Source organism: Equus przewalskii, chromosome 27 (genome assembly GCF_037783145.1).
Source record: "Equus przewalskii isolate Varuska chromosome 27, EquPr2, whole genome shotgun sequence".
Classification (NCBI taxonomy): domain Eukaryota; kingdom Metazoa; phylum Chordata; class Mammalia; order Perissodactyla; family Equidae; genus Equus; species Equus przewalskii.
In genome coordinates, this window is record NC_091857.1 from 7,899,006 (window position 1) to 7,913,643 (window position 14,638).

The following is a 14,638-nucleotide window of genomic DNA, read 5'->3' on the forward strand; positions in this document are numbered from 1 at the left end:
TTACCAATATATAACATTTCTTATGAAACCTAGACACGTTAGGTGACAGCCCTTTTGAATTGCAATGCAAGGCCGGCAACATTAGACATTCAGACAACAGGCTGCTAAAAATGCTTCCTCAGTGTTCTTTAAGGGGACCGTCATCTTCTTCTGCTGGTTTGAATTTTGGTGTTCTTCAGACATTTTTGCCCTCAACCTTTTTCTCTCTTGCTCCGTATGTTACCAAGGTAATCCGATTCTTGCCAAGCTTTCGACTACCACAGACACGCTGATGCCTTCCAAGCTAACAGCTCCAGATGAGCTTTCTCAGTTGCATTCCAGGAGAGCATATCCAATTGCATACCGTACACTGCAGGTGTGCATCCCACGCTACAAAACTATACCTCACATAAATGAGCTTTCTTTATATTTCAAGAATTGAACTTCATTTGTATTTGAGAACCCATTTCACCCAATAATGAAAACTTCATTTCAATCAGTTGAAGGAGCAATCTGCCTTCTCCCTCGACTTGCTCTTCAATTCTGAGGACATTGCGGGGTTTGAGAACAATCTGTTTACATATGCACTTTGCCATTTGCTGAGATGTCCCTGTTCCCAGTTTGGGCTTTACTCATCAACCCACAGAAATCTGGGCCACAATCTCCTCTTTCCTGACTTCATTGAATTCAGCCCACTTTCAGCCATGGATGAGCCATTCTAGGGCACATGGAAAATATTCACTTGATCCCAAATCACTCAGGGTTGTGGGCATGTCTGCACAGCCATCTCCAGCCAGTCTATCTAGACACACCAGGAGAAGATTTTTTCTGCTCCTGCCCTTGCTTGTTGTGAGAGAATGCTGTAATTTGCCAAATCATGTCTCTGGAGTTGAGGAAGAGAGGTCCCTTTCTGGAGCCCATAACATTTTCTCTAGCCTAGGAAGGGGAAGAGATTTGCAGAAAAGGAATATTTTTATCTGTTTTCAAAATTCTTTTTTTCTTCAAAATTTTTCTTTATGGGAAGGCCTAGGCTTATGGAAGTTAAACCTAAGAATTAACTCTTTTGCTGTGCTTCATATTGATCATCTCTTCTCTTGTGGCAGCGTAGACAGAATACCCTAGCTGCCTGGGCCAGGGGAATACCAACTGAATCCAAGAGAAGGGATTAAAACATCATTTACATCTCAATATGTTATCCCACCTCATCATTCTCTTCGTATATATCTTCCACAAATGGTATATACTCAACAAATCTAAAAGTCATAACCATCCACCCAAGTCTACCCACTTCCTGTGTGCATATCTCAGTAAATGGCATGGTTATCAATCTAGTAACCCCCTAAAAAAGCACCTATGCTATCCAAGAGTCCACTGTATCCCTCAGTGTCTAGGTGGTAACACTGTCCTATTAATTCAAATGTTATACTAGCTCTCAAATCAATTCCTTCTGGATAGAGTATTAGTTTATGCCCTCATCATTTTCTGCCTAGACTATTGCAATAGCTCCAAACTGATCTAACCTCCCACCCCAGATTTGTTCTCAACAACACTGAAAAAAAATCTTCTCTAAAATATTATACCAAACAATGGTAAATATTTACTCTTTGTCTGAAACTTCACTCTCCTCTGTCTCCATCTAGTTAATCCCTACCTGTCTCATAAGAATCATCAAGCCTTGTGACTCTGAGAAGCTTTGCCGGATTTACCATCACCCCCACCCCCTTGCCCTTCTTCAAATACTCCGTGATGTAATTTTTGGTTATTTGTCTCTCTGTCAACACTTTAATGTGACAAGTAAGGCATAGACCATATGAAAATGAGTGTGTTTGTATTCTAAGTGCCTAACACAGTGCTGAGAATACAGTACATTAGAAGCATCAAACTGAAGTGATATCCGACCTCCCCAGTCAATGGGACTTGCCTGGTGGTTCTAAATCTCACTCCTCTTGCTCCATCCCCAAATTCAGTTCTTCCTCAAAGCCTTGGTCTTGTGACTGTGAGTGTTCTTATCCTGCGGAACATCTCGTATGACTCCTCGTTTTATTCCTCTGGATGGAGGCATGTAAAAGTAATCAAAATTTGTAAAGAAAAGGCATTTATCAATGCTATAGAAAACAAAAATGTTTGCAGGAAAATAATTAAGTATCCCCTATGGATTAGTAGTGAACAGCATTTACATAGTCATGATGATGTAAACATGGTATGTTAATCATCCAAAATGACAGTAAAACTACCAGGGATAGAAAAGTGTGTGGGGAAGCAAGCAGCTGAAAGACAAAAGATAGTGTCTAAAAGTGAAAAGTCAGGATGGAGAATATAAGCACATTATTTGGAAATATGGAGGAATGTACAGGGCTGTGGAGGAACAGAGGAAGGGCCTCGAACAATCTGGTGGGAATCTAGAGAGTCTAATGGTTTTTCAGCAGACATTCAACAATTCTGCTTCACCGACCCTCACTTCCACTTCTGCATGTCTCCAGTGCTAGCCAACTCCTGAGCCTTTTAGTAATTCTCTAATTAAATCGAATTGATCGTCAGCCCTCCCACTGTGTAGGATTCAGCTTCCTTGGTTCTGCTTTGTCTGTTACCACTTGTCCTGCTGGTTTCCAGCCTCAAAAACTTTTTCTGCTGGATCTGCCATTGCCTCCTCTGCAATTTCCTTTGTCCTAGTTGGTTTATGCCTTTATATATAGATTTACTAAACTTTTAGTGGGAGTTTCAGATAGAGAAAAGCTAACTATTTATATTCAGACTGGCTTTTTTTCCTATGATTTTTCTCTTCACTTTCAAAAGTTCTCCTGTCACTCTTATTCACAAAACATTTTCATTCAGGTAATTAAATTGTCCAGTACATGTAATAGCAAAACTCAGGAATTCATTTACGTTTGAAGTCATCCGCTAGCTCCTCTCTGGCAGTCTTCATGCTGGACTTCACAGTGAGTGACACAGCGTGGGTGACTTTTTCTTTACTTTCTCCTCCTCTCCCCCTGCCATCCACCACCAGCTCTTGTAGGCACTGAGAAGAGGAAGAGAGAGAAATAGGTAAAGAGTAGGAAAGATCTTACTTTACGGGTTACTGGCACTTCAGCAATCTGGAGTTGGTGCTCTCTAGACTTGTGCATTCAAAGATGAATCTTTCCTTTGTAGATTCTTTGGAAAACACTACCCCACTCCTTATCCATACACCCTGGGAGCTTCCAAATGTAGCTCGCCTGACATGACAATGACTCTCCTTCGTTGTGTTGCTTGCATCTCTCTCCTCAAACTCTGGCAAGCCACCCTGCTCAAGCTCTCCATCCAGGACCCACAGTCCTCCCAATCAAACATTCTAGCACAAAGCTCTCTCTCAAACCCACTTTCAGTCCATAGATTCCTTTGACTTAATAAACACTTGGAGTGAGTGACTTCCAGTGCATCACGCCTCTTCACTGTCCGTCAGAGCAACTACCCAGCCACAGCCTTTCCCTTTAGGACTTTCTGGGAATTGACCTGGCATCATCCTTTGTGCCTAAAGATGCAGGCAATCCAAATGGCGCTCTCCAAGGTGTTTCACTGAAGCTCCTCAGAGTCAGCACGAAGTGAAAGAACAGCATTTTATTCCCTTCTCCCATGGGTGGAGGGAATACAACTGGAATGCAATAAATTTCTCCAAAGAAATATTTTTCTTTATTTCTTCAGTCCTGACACTTTATTCCCTCAAGTGAGTTTTAGGCTAAAAGTTATAAAACCTGCTTGGGCATCTCCTCAGCAAGTAATGAGTAAGTGGTCCAGAACCTCACTTTGGAATGGTTTGCCTCCTCTCGTTTCTTTCTCTTCATCTTGGGGCTTCAGTCAAATACAAGACACAGAGAGTCACATTTTTACATCTTCCTATCCTCAACAAATTACCTAATCGCCATAAAGTGAAAAGCTTACCACAATGACCTATGCAAATCCTCTTATCTACAAACAACCAAGAGTTTTATACACAGACTCTGTAGAAACGCTAGTGTTACATTTGCTTGCATGACAGGCAGAAAAGCAAGAAAGTATGGAAAATAGCTTATTTAGATATGTAGATTTGGTCTTCATTTAAATCTTCAATACTTACTTAATAAAACTGGGATTTTAAGGTCCATTAATCAGGATCTAAACATGAAAACAGGAAACCACTTCAAGTATTTGCATCAAGAGAAATTTAATCAGAAATTACTGACAGGTGATGAAAAAGCTGAGAACCCAAATAGGAGAGAGCGAGGCAAGCCAGGAACAAGCAAAAGCAGGAATCCACTATCAGCTCTGAACCAAAGAGAAAAAGCAAGAAGGTAGTGTTACCAGAGGCCAGATTGGAGCCACATGGGCCTTTCCAAGAGCCATGGAGAATACACAGCCACAGCCAAGAAAGCCACCCAAGATCTGGGCGGGGAGGGAATTGGCCTGGCTTCTCCCTGCCTCCTGCCTTCCAGTCTCCTGTCATGGTTCACACTGACCTCACACATGTCAGGATGCAAGGACCATCCCTCCTGTGATACAGCGCAATGAATCTGAGGGCCAATGGGCCCAGGACAGGCACATCAGGAAGGTAGGGTCTTCTCAAAAGAGTAGCAAGTGAATGCATGTCCATTTTATCATTATTCTTTAAACTATATACATTTTTATTTTATGTGCAATACACTTTGCAATAAATTTTTAAAATTCTTTTCTCCTAGCATGTGGAGAAATGTTTTGCTTAGTAGATTGTATCAGTAATTTCGGTGCATGGCAGAAATGTGAGCTTTCCAGATTGAATACTTTTTTAATGCAAGATCTTTAAAAATTCCAGTCAGTGTCCATGTTAGTAAAATGGACATCATAATACCTACTTTGCAGAGTTATTTCAAGTTCCAAGGGAGACAGTACTCACGAGAGGCCTAACACTGCCTGGAACGAGGCAGGACCTCAGCGAAAGTGAATGGCCAACGCCTTTCCTAATAGAGCCGTGAAAAAGCGAGTAAGGCTTTTTCTGATTTCAGGACTTGACCAGAAAAGAATAAATAACCATAAATTCTCTTTCATATTCCTAGGGAAGGTAATTAACATGCTTCCATGAATTTTTAGTATTGTATTCATGCTTTGCTACTGGCATATTCAAAAGCAGAAGCCAACACTAAGAATTATTGCAGAAAAAGATGCTGCTGTTACAGTACCCATTGTTCCAAGGGGTTGAAAGAAAAAGCATGCTAAGTATACAAGGCAGATTGGCCACCCCTCCTGAAAGAAAAGATTTAAAATGGAGCAAAAGAGATTTAAAATCACTCCCCATAAACAATGGCAGGATTGTGCAGTTTACTGAGGACTGAAATAACCCCACAGCAGTGCAGTGAATTTTCATTGATGTATAAGTGGTCGCCTATTATTTGCAACAATGAAGAGGACTAATTTAACTCTAGAATGTAGCCGGGGAGGCAAGGCTGGCTTAATAGGTTCATTCTCTGCAGGAATGCATATGAGCGAGTAGGGGAAATAAGGAGAGTCGCGGGGTGGGGAAGAGAAGGCAGAACGAGATGACTGCAAACAGCACGGCATCTTTGCTTAGAAGTCTGTCACACAATGTGCCAAGGAGCTGTTTCAGTGCCCTACTGTGTGAGTCAAGAAATGTGCCTTTAACTTGACAAAGTACAAAAGGTAAAGACTGGGAAGCTGACAGACCTCAGGGATCTCCGTTACTGGCTGTTACCTTCAGAGTGTCATTGGCAGAAGATGAAAGCAGGCCCTGGCACACACAGCTGCAGGTGCACAGCTCTAACCGGGGTCCAAGCAGCAGAGGAAGGAAAGGTGTGCCCTTCAATGGAATCCAATTTGTTAAAGGAAACTGCACATTCTGGAAAACTATTTACCCTGATTTGGAAATTAGTGGTTGCCTTAGCAACGCCTGAATGCCATGAGGCTCAAACACAGTGCTCATTTCAATTCATGGACACCTTCACAGGGGAGGAATGCAAACAGTGACTTGAGCATCCCACTGGCATGAATCTCATAGAAAATGAGATTCCTTCTGCCTGTAAAAATATCCTCGTTTATCAATAACTTCTATATACCAGGTGATATGCAGTCAGCTTCGCATTTGATCTCATTTGATGGTTTCTGCAAGCCTGCAAGATTGTCAATATTATTCCCATTTTACAGATGAAAAATGAGCTGTAGAGAGGCTACATAACTTTCTCAAGGTCACTCAGTGGTGGTTTGAGGATTTTAACTCAGATTTGACTGACTCTAAAATTTCCTGTTCTTTTAGCATTTCTAACTTTGTTAAGAATAATACAAATTTTTTTTAAAACTGCAAAGTACCTTAGGGATTATCCCTCACAATGTCCTTATTTAAAACATAAGGAACTAGAGACACAAGAAGGTCAAGAGATTTACTCAAGGTCCCATGGCCAATAACAGCAGAGTTGAGAACAGAATTCAGGTTTCAGACTCTATTTGGGCACTCATTTATTGAAGACCCCCTCTGAGTCATCTAAAGTGAGATGTTCTCAATGTTGGACGGTATTTCGTTCATTTTTGCACGACTTTTTCTATATACAGGTAAAACCAAAGTAGAAATATAAACTGGGAGGATTCCCATATTGTGTTGAGACAGCACAGTAAGAGTTTAACATTTTAAACCCAAAACATTAAAGGTGACTGATTTACACAGGCCCTTCCAAGCTGTGCACGTACACAGCTGCTCATGTCATAAAGGGCCCTCACTCAATTTTCTTTCTATAGTGCAAGGACTCACATTTGTGAGGTGTCCCATCTGTGTCTGCAGGAGTCACCCTGAAGTTGACAGGAATATGAGTCAAATGGCAGATTCGCTTTGCCCCTGCGTTTTCACAGAAGGTAAGGACTAGTCCAAACAAAATTGAACGGTGTGGGTTATCTATAATGCTGCTTACTGAGCTGTGTTCTGTGCCACTGCCTCTCTTCTGTGGGCTGACACTCCTTTCCCCAAAACACCAGACTCCCAGTGCCACCATCCCATCAGTCTTGCCATACTGTCATCTAGCTATCCAAAGTCCCCTGCTTTAAAATCCCATTAAGACCTGGCCTCCTCCACAGTAACCTTATGCTCCAAAATTGCCTTTCATTCTCCCTCTTCCTATTCTTATCATAATTACCACTTCCTTAATGATTCTGGCAAGTTGTTCAAAAAGGATATTTCTAGTTAACTCTGAAAGAAAACAATGGAAGCAATCTTTACAAAAAATTCCTTGTGTATTATGTAGCAAATGTGTTGTTTCCCTGATCCGCCATCTTCCTGGGAAGCCTTTGTGCCTTGCCGTATGTGTCAGTTTGCTTTGATTTTTTGCAAATATTAGAATCCAGTGCTGGTTTCAGGCTTGCAGGACGTTGTTAGGTGGTCAACAAAGGTATGAGATGCAGAGCCCCAAAGTGGAGGAATGTGTCTGAAGGCAGAAAACTCTGGAAGGATGACTTTGAAGTGAAAGAAACTGATTACTATTCACAAAGTCATTGAATTGGTTAAGACTCAGTGATCCATCCATGAGACACTTATTACATGCTTACTGTGTGCCAAACACTGGACTAGGTACAGGAAATTTAATGGAAAAAATGAATAAAGAATGGTATGAACCTTCAGGAAATCTATAATGCAGGTGGAGAGAGAACACATATGTTCGTTACAATTCTTTCAAATAGGTGTTTTGATGAGAGGGCAATTTGGGCAAAAGATGGGCTTAGAGATGGAACAATCTAAACTTGTACACTGCCTCTGCCACTTACTAGCTGTGAGGGCACTAGCAAGTCAGTTAACCTCCCTGGGTTTCAATTTTTTTATCTTAAAACTTCAGAAAATATATGTATACTTTGCAGGATTGTTTAGAGAAAGCACACATAAAGCACCTATCCTGGTTCCGGTATGCATGGAATAGGCAACTATTATCATGATTTTGTGTGTGTGTGTGAGGAGGATTGGCCCTGAGCTAACATCAGTGCCCATCTTCCTCTATTTTACGTGGGATGGCACCACAGCGTGGCTTGATGAGGGGTGTGAGATGCGCACCTGGGATCCGAACCTGCGAACCTAGGGCTGCCGAAGCAAAGCATGCGAACTTAACTGCTGTGCCACCAGGCTGGACCCCATTATTTTTAGGATTACAGTCATGCACCACATAATGACACTCTGGTCAACGACAGACCGTATATATGACAGTGTTCCCAAAAGATTACCACATAGCCTAGGTGTGTAGTAGGCTATACCATCTAGGTTTGTGTAAGTGCACTCTGTGATGTTCGCACAAGAAATCACCAAACGCCGCGTCTCTCCCAACCTATCCCTGTCATTGAGTGACACATGACTGTATAATGGGAGAGACAAGCCCCCATTGTTTTACACATAGACACACAAATATCTCAGAATTCATGAATCCAGAGAGGTTTAAGTCAGAAATGACTTAAAATGACAGGTATAAATTTGGTGAAAGAATGGAGAGAAGAGAGAGAGGGTTCTACGGGCTACGTATTCAAAGGCACAGAGAAACACGAGAGTTTAGCGACTGCTGGTGGGTCTGGGCGGCTGCAGCAGAGGATCAGGAAACTAACAGGTGTGGCTGGAGACCAGACAGCAGAGGGACTTCATCTCCATAGGAACTGTATGTCCCCATTTGCCTAAGTTATGCCTATTGCCCCAAAGTAGCTAGTAACAGTGCATACCATCACTCTCAAGCTTAGACGATAAATCGTATGGTCACCCTCCTTACATTCCATGGTGAGAAATTTTGGTCTAACTTGAAAGTTATGAAGGGTACCTAAAGAAAGCTAGCCTGGGAAATGGCATGATCATCGTGGTTTTAAAAAGCGCATTCTGGCAACTCTGTTAGCAATGGTGGAAGACGGGTCAGAGAGGGCAACCTGGAGGTAGGTGGGATGTGGGGTCAAGTCAGTCTAAACTGCTCCTCCAGTTATCTGGTCTGGATTACAACCAAGCTAATGTATCTCTTCCATCTGTTTATCACTTAGTCTGGCAAACACTGTTCTAAATGTTTATGTGTGTTATCTCATTTAAACCTCACCACACCATCGCAAGATGGATATTGTCATTATTATTATCTCTCTTTTTATTTGAGGAAACTGAGACCTAGAGAAATTAAATTATTTACTAAATATCAGAAGGATTCAAATTCAAACCCACAGAATCCACCACTAGAGCCCATGTTTGACAGCACTGAATTACACTGTGATTACATAGGACCCAACCAATAATGACTGATGTCAGGATCCCCAGCCAGTACTTGCCTAAGTAAATATGAAGTCCAGTCTTCCTTCAAGTTCTCCCTGCCTTTATTGTGCTCTAAATCTCCAAAGCATTATTATTCATTGGTTTTTTGCTCACCCATCAAATTGGAACTCAGATACATCACCTTGACCTGCAACAGACCAGAGATGTTGTCCTGGATTCAGGCTGCTCTCTTCTACTATTTCTATGCTGTCAAGACCACCACAGAAAAGCCAAGGTTTAAGGTTTCCATTTGTAACACAGGGGTGTCATTGGAAAATAAGATAATTACTTCTAAAAAGAGCATTTTGAAAACTTTTGCATATCTAAAAATAAGACACAATTGTCCACAACCCCCACTCAGATGCAAGAGAAAAACTCCTTCCTACATTTTCCCAGTCTCTATTCTTACTATTCCAAAATTAATCTCCCCAAGATAATTAAAGGATAATATTTATCTCCTTTGTGAAAAATGCATCCTTACTATTATAAAACAGGGTGGCATTGGTATATTTCCAAAGTCTAGGCTATACAGTCTTATTCATGGTCACTTGAATACATGGGGAAGGAATACTGCTGCTGGCATTGGAAATGAGATGACTAATCCGTGATATTTAGGAAATAGAATTAAGAAGACTAAGAACTGATTGCATGTAAGAGGTCAGTGAAAGGGAAAAATCAAGAATGATTCTTCAGTGAATGAGTGAATGAGTGAATGAGTGATTAAATAATGATTTCATGAAATTACCTAGGGAAAGTAGTCAGAGAAACTGCTTAAAGGGTTGGACAGGTGATAATGAATTCAGTAAATATTTACTGGTATGAATGGATAGATGAATGAATGTAAGAATTAAAGATAACATCACTGAATTGAAAAGATGATGGAGAAGTTAATTTAAAATGGAACTAGTTCAACCAATTGTTTCAAGGTTACCTGATAAATTTGAAGCAAAATAATTTGGGTGTCTTCCATTAGCTGAGCAATGGGTAGACAAATGGGAAGTGTAAATATATGTGCATGTGAATGTAGAAACATACACATCATTCTAAAACTGTCTGAAAAATTATTACAGTGAACTTTTAGAATATCTGCATGATTCTGTTTCATGTAATGATCTATTATTGTAATTTTAATCAATTAAAAGATTGGTTATTAGGTTTCCTTTTTAATACCCTGTCTGATATTGTGTTAGAAAAAGAGTTCTAATCTGTAAGCTTGATCTATACTATCTTTGGCTCAACTGCACAAGATGTTTTTTATTTATTAACTATTGAAGACTATTTGAAATATTGGCTAAAATTGTCATAAAACTTTTTCTATTTTGATTGGATTTTTCCTGTATTCCAAAAGATAAGTAGATCCTTGATTTAGATGATAAAGATAATTTGCCAGGTTACTTCTAAAATATCCCCTAATTTTTATTTCCCTGGACATCTTTCCATAGCCAATGGTAACATTCTTGCTGACATATTCATATCGTCTATCTCCATCCCAAAGGTGATGAGAAGATCTGACAGATAGAGACACATCAGCAGCCATGCCAACTGGCTGCCAACTTGGACATATGTACAGAGCAGAGAGTGTGCTAAAGTTCCTTATGCAAAGAGCCAAGAGCCCACTGACATTCACCAATGACTGAAGAACGTGTCAATATCGCTACAGCATAGTCAAGTTTGGAGTGAGCCATGTTAAAGGTTCTGGAAAGGAGAAGATGACCACCTGCGTAGGGCACCACTCTGCCATGTATATGTGCCTCATTTGGCATCCACTTTGCATGTCTGCTGCTGGGCTTCCATCTGTCCAATCTCAACGTAGTGTCAGAGATAAAAACTGAAGACTCCATGGCTTCAAAATGCATTTTTCTGCTGGCTGCCTGATGGCTGTCTGGGGACATAAAATTTAGAAGGCAATCCTTGCCAACTGACCCTCTTGTATGATATGTATGTTTTAATTTTAACTCTGCAGAATGTCTATTTAATCTAATCAATCCATAACTTCAGAAAGAGCTTTGCAAATTTAAAGATACAAAAGTAGAAGAAGATAGTTCATCATCTTATCATAGAGCCAGATCACATGTAACTTTGAGTTAAAACTTGAAATATTTTCCCTTTTAGCTATTGAATGTGTACCTGGAAAAATATAGTATTAACTGGAATGAAATTTATCTTGTAGTATATGCCTAAATTATAATTGAATCACAACATCTAATCTTTTTCAGAATAAATTAACCTAAGACTTTGAAAATATTTTCCAAATTTATTTATTTAATAAAATGAAATTATTATTTAATTAAAATTACCAAAATTTGTCTATAATATTTGTATCTTTGACCTTTTCTTAACTATATTTGGTTATATCTCTCATTGAAAGGACTAGTTAATTAAAAATACATCAATAATTCTGGTCAATTTTATTTTTCCTTCTTTTCATTCCTATAATTAAAAAATATTTTTATTTTTCTTTCCCATATAATTATAAGCATTTTACCATTACTTCAGGTATACTCCAGAATTGTTTAAAGGTATCTTTTTATGTATAAGAGAGGGTAATAAAATCAATCAAAGCTTGAGAAAATCAAAAGACCAAAGGCCTTTTGAATGATGGCAGTGGACATCTCAGGATGTCTTGGCTAGGCTTGCACTAGTTAATCTTCTCCAAGTAAATATAACTGTATATCTCTATCTTTGGAACTTGATTATTACAGAGTTGCAGGCTCTGTAATGCCATGATTGTTTTGTAATTGGACAGTTAGTCTGCTTCCATTGTTGAATGTGTGTTTGTATCAATGTTGAGCATGCTTTCTCATTACTAAAAAAAAAATATTTTTTAGGTGTTGTGGTCAACTGACCCTAGGGTGACTCCCAATGAGTTCCATCCTTCTGCAATTACCTCCCTTTCATCATGGGTCAAAACTGTAAATTTATCTAACCAATAGAATATGGCAAAACTGATGGGATGTTACTCCCATGATTACCTTACATTATATAAGACTCTGTCTTAGTAGACTGGCCTGACAGAGATTCTTCTGCTAGCCTTGAAAAAGCAAACAGTCCTGTTGTGAACTGACTATGGAGGGTAACACCTAGCAAGGAGCAACATTTAGCCTCTAGGAGCTGAGAATGGCCCCAACCAACAGCCAGACAAAAAAACGGGGACTTCAGTCATACAAGAACAAGGAAAAGAATTCTGCCAACAACCTGAATGAGGTTGGCCATAGATTCTTCCCCAGTCGAGCCTTCGGGTGAGAATGTAGCCTGGCGAACACCTTGATTGCAGCCTTATGAGGGCCTGAGCAGAAGCACCAGCTCATCTATGCCTGGACTCTTGACACACAGAAACTGTCAGATAATAAATGTGTGCTGTAGTAAGCTGCTAAGTTGTGGTAAAATATCATAGCAAGAGAAGCCCAATACAGGTTTATACACAATTCCTCACAACTCGTATTTCAATAAATAGTCTGGTGTTATATTAGTTGACTGAGGCTGCCATAACAGAGTACCACAAACAGGGTGGCTGAAACATCAGAATTTTATTGTCTCACAGTACTAAAGGCTAAAAGTCTGAGTTCAAGGTGATGGCAGGGGTGGTTCCTTCTGAGGGCTGTGAGCAGGAATCTGTTCCATACATCCCTCCTAGCTTCTGGTGGTTTGCTGGCAATCTTTCGCATTCCTTGACTTGGAGAAGCATCACACTGATCTCTGCCCTCATGAACACATGGTATATTCCCTGTGTGCATGTCTGTGTCCAAAAGACACCACACATATTGGATTAGGGGGCTCCTCTACTCTAGTATGATGTCATATTAACTAATTACATCTGCAGTGACCACATTTCTAAATAAGGTCACATTCTGTGGTACTGGGAGTTAGGACTTCAACACATGAATTTGGGGGGGACACAATTCAACTGATAACAGGTTTTAGCTCTTACTGTAAAAGGAACTTCTAAGAAAGGAAGAGAACAGTGCTATTTTAATTTAAGCTGTCGTTTCTTCAAAATAATGAGCTCTCCTTTCATCCTTCATTTTGTCTGTCATGGCTAGAAGAGTGTGGGGACCAAAAGCATTCACATATCCATTTCTTTGTTAAAGTATTTCTTTGAACACTTGGTTTTCACAGTGACAGGAACTATGAAAATACATTACATTAAAAAGTTATGATGTCAGCTTCACTCATTAAAATACAGAACAAGTACTTGCCTTGGCTTATATAATTTGGTGTCCCAAAATATTCAGACTTTGAAGACTGTTGAAACCTTTGTGAACTACCAGTATTTCCTTAGCGGTAACTTATTTTCCATCATATTTTTAGGGAAGAAAGTATGAAAATGTATTTGATATCACCTAAGTTTGAAGACATCATCCATTTCCAAATGATGATTTTAAATAGTTAGTGAAAAGAATCTTGTGGGCTATAGAAATAGCTGTTAGCCAATTAAGCATCTTCTACCTGTCAGGTAAGCAGGTCACATATATCATAATCTTTACAGCAACCATTGAAAGTCGATGTTAACATCTCCATTTTATAAATGAGGAAACTGAAGAAAAGAGAGTAAGTAATGTATCCAAAGTCACACAGTTTGGGAATCTTAGATTCGAAATTTTAATCAAATTTGCCTTCATTTCATGGCAATCAATCTCTGTCTTCAGTATGTCTTGCTGTGTCCCAATAATTCAAAATTTATATATTTCACAAAGCCTAGTTTCAAAAATTCTTAGAGGCCAGTATCAACCACCATCACTTCATTACAGATAAATACTTATTATTAACAAACACACTGTGTCAATCAGAGATTTCTTTAGATGGCATCATTGAACTCAAGGAGAAGACAGGAAGGAGCTGACAGGAGAACAGTGCTGGCCTTACTCATCTTTCTATATCTTTCCTCAGTCAGCATTCCAGACACTCGAATTATCTCCCTGAAGTAGAGCTAGGTGAATATTGACACAAAAAAATTCTTTAAGCGGTCAGCATGACAGTAAAATGAAAAGCAGAAGCCTTTATAGGTCTCCAACTCATCTACCTCAAGAGCTTCTAGTCTGATATTCTGTTTTTCAATTTCACACTTTTAGCTCCTTTTCCTATATTGTTTTCTGTATATCATAAATTGTTGCTTGATCTGAGAGTTGCACAGTTTGGGTTGTATTTGGGGCCCTCACCTTAAAACATACCACAAGTTATAATAGAAATTCAACTCATGCTCCCAAGCTACAGAAATACACGCACATTAGTAGAAGGTAGTTACTTGGGAAGGGTTTCCACAATTCTGTATCTACAGCCCTGTAATCAAATGATCAGATCTGTTTCCTTCATCATCGCAGCATGATCTGATGAGCAGCAATCTTTCCCTCTCTATTTCCCAGCTTAGGCCATGATTAATTTGATTGGTTTCGAAATCTGTTGTGTCTTTCCTCTGTGCCC

At 39.7% G+C, this 14,638-nt stretch overlaps 2 long non-coding RNA genes across 4 annotated transcripts in view; one reads left to right on the plus strand and one right to left on the minus strand.

The window, feature by feature from the left end:
- The window catches only part of LOC103558773 (uncharacterized), a 122,182-nt gene that overhangs the window by 14,414 nt on the left and 93,130 nt on the right, over positions 1-14,638 (minus strand). For both annotated transcript variants that reach the window (XR_011533964.1, XR_011533965.1), the window contains exons 5-6: positions 2,863-2,995; positions 1,901-2,027 (exon numbers count right to left, since the gene is read on the minus strand). This is a non-coding gene — a long non-coding RNA (uncharacterized lncRNA). The remainder of the gene's footprint in view (positions 1-1,900; positions 2,028-2,862; positions 2,996-14,638) is intronic.
- On the plus strand, positions 6,714-11,142 carry LOC139079929 (uncharacterized). 2 transcript variants are annotated; one of them, XR_011533966.1, is made up of 2 exons: positions 6,714-6,822; positions 10,663-11,142. It is a non-coding gene; the product is annotated as an uncharacterized lncRNA (long non-coding RNA). The 2 variants fall into 2 exon arrangements; XR_011533967.1 differs by having other exon boundaries at positions 6,728-6,822; positions 10,716-11,142.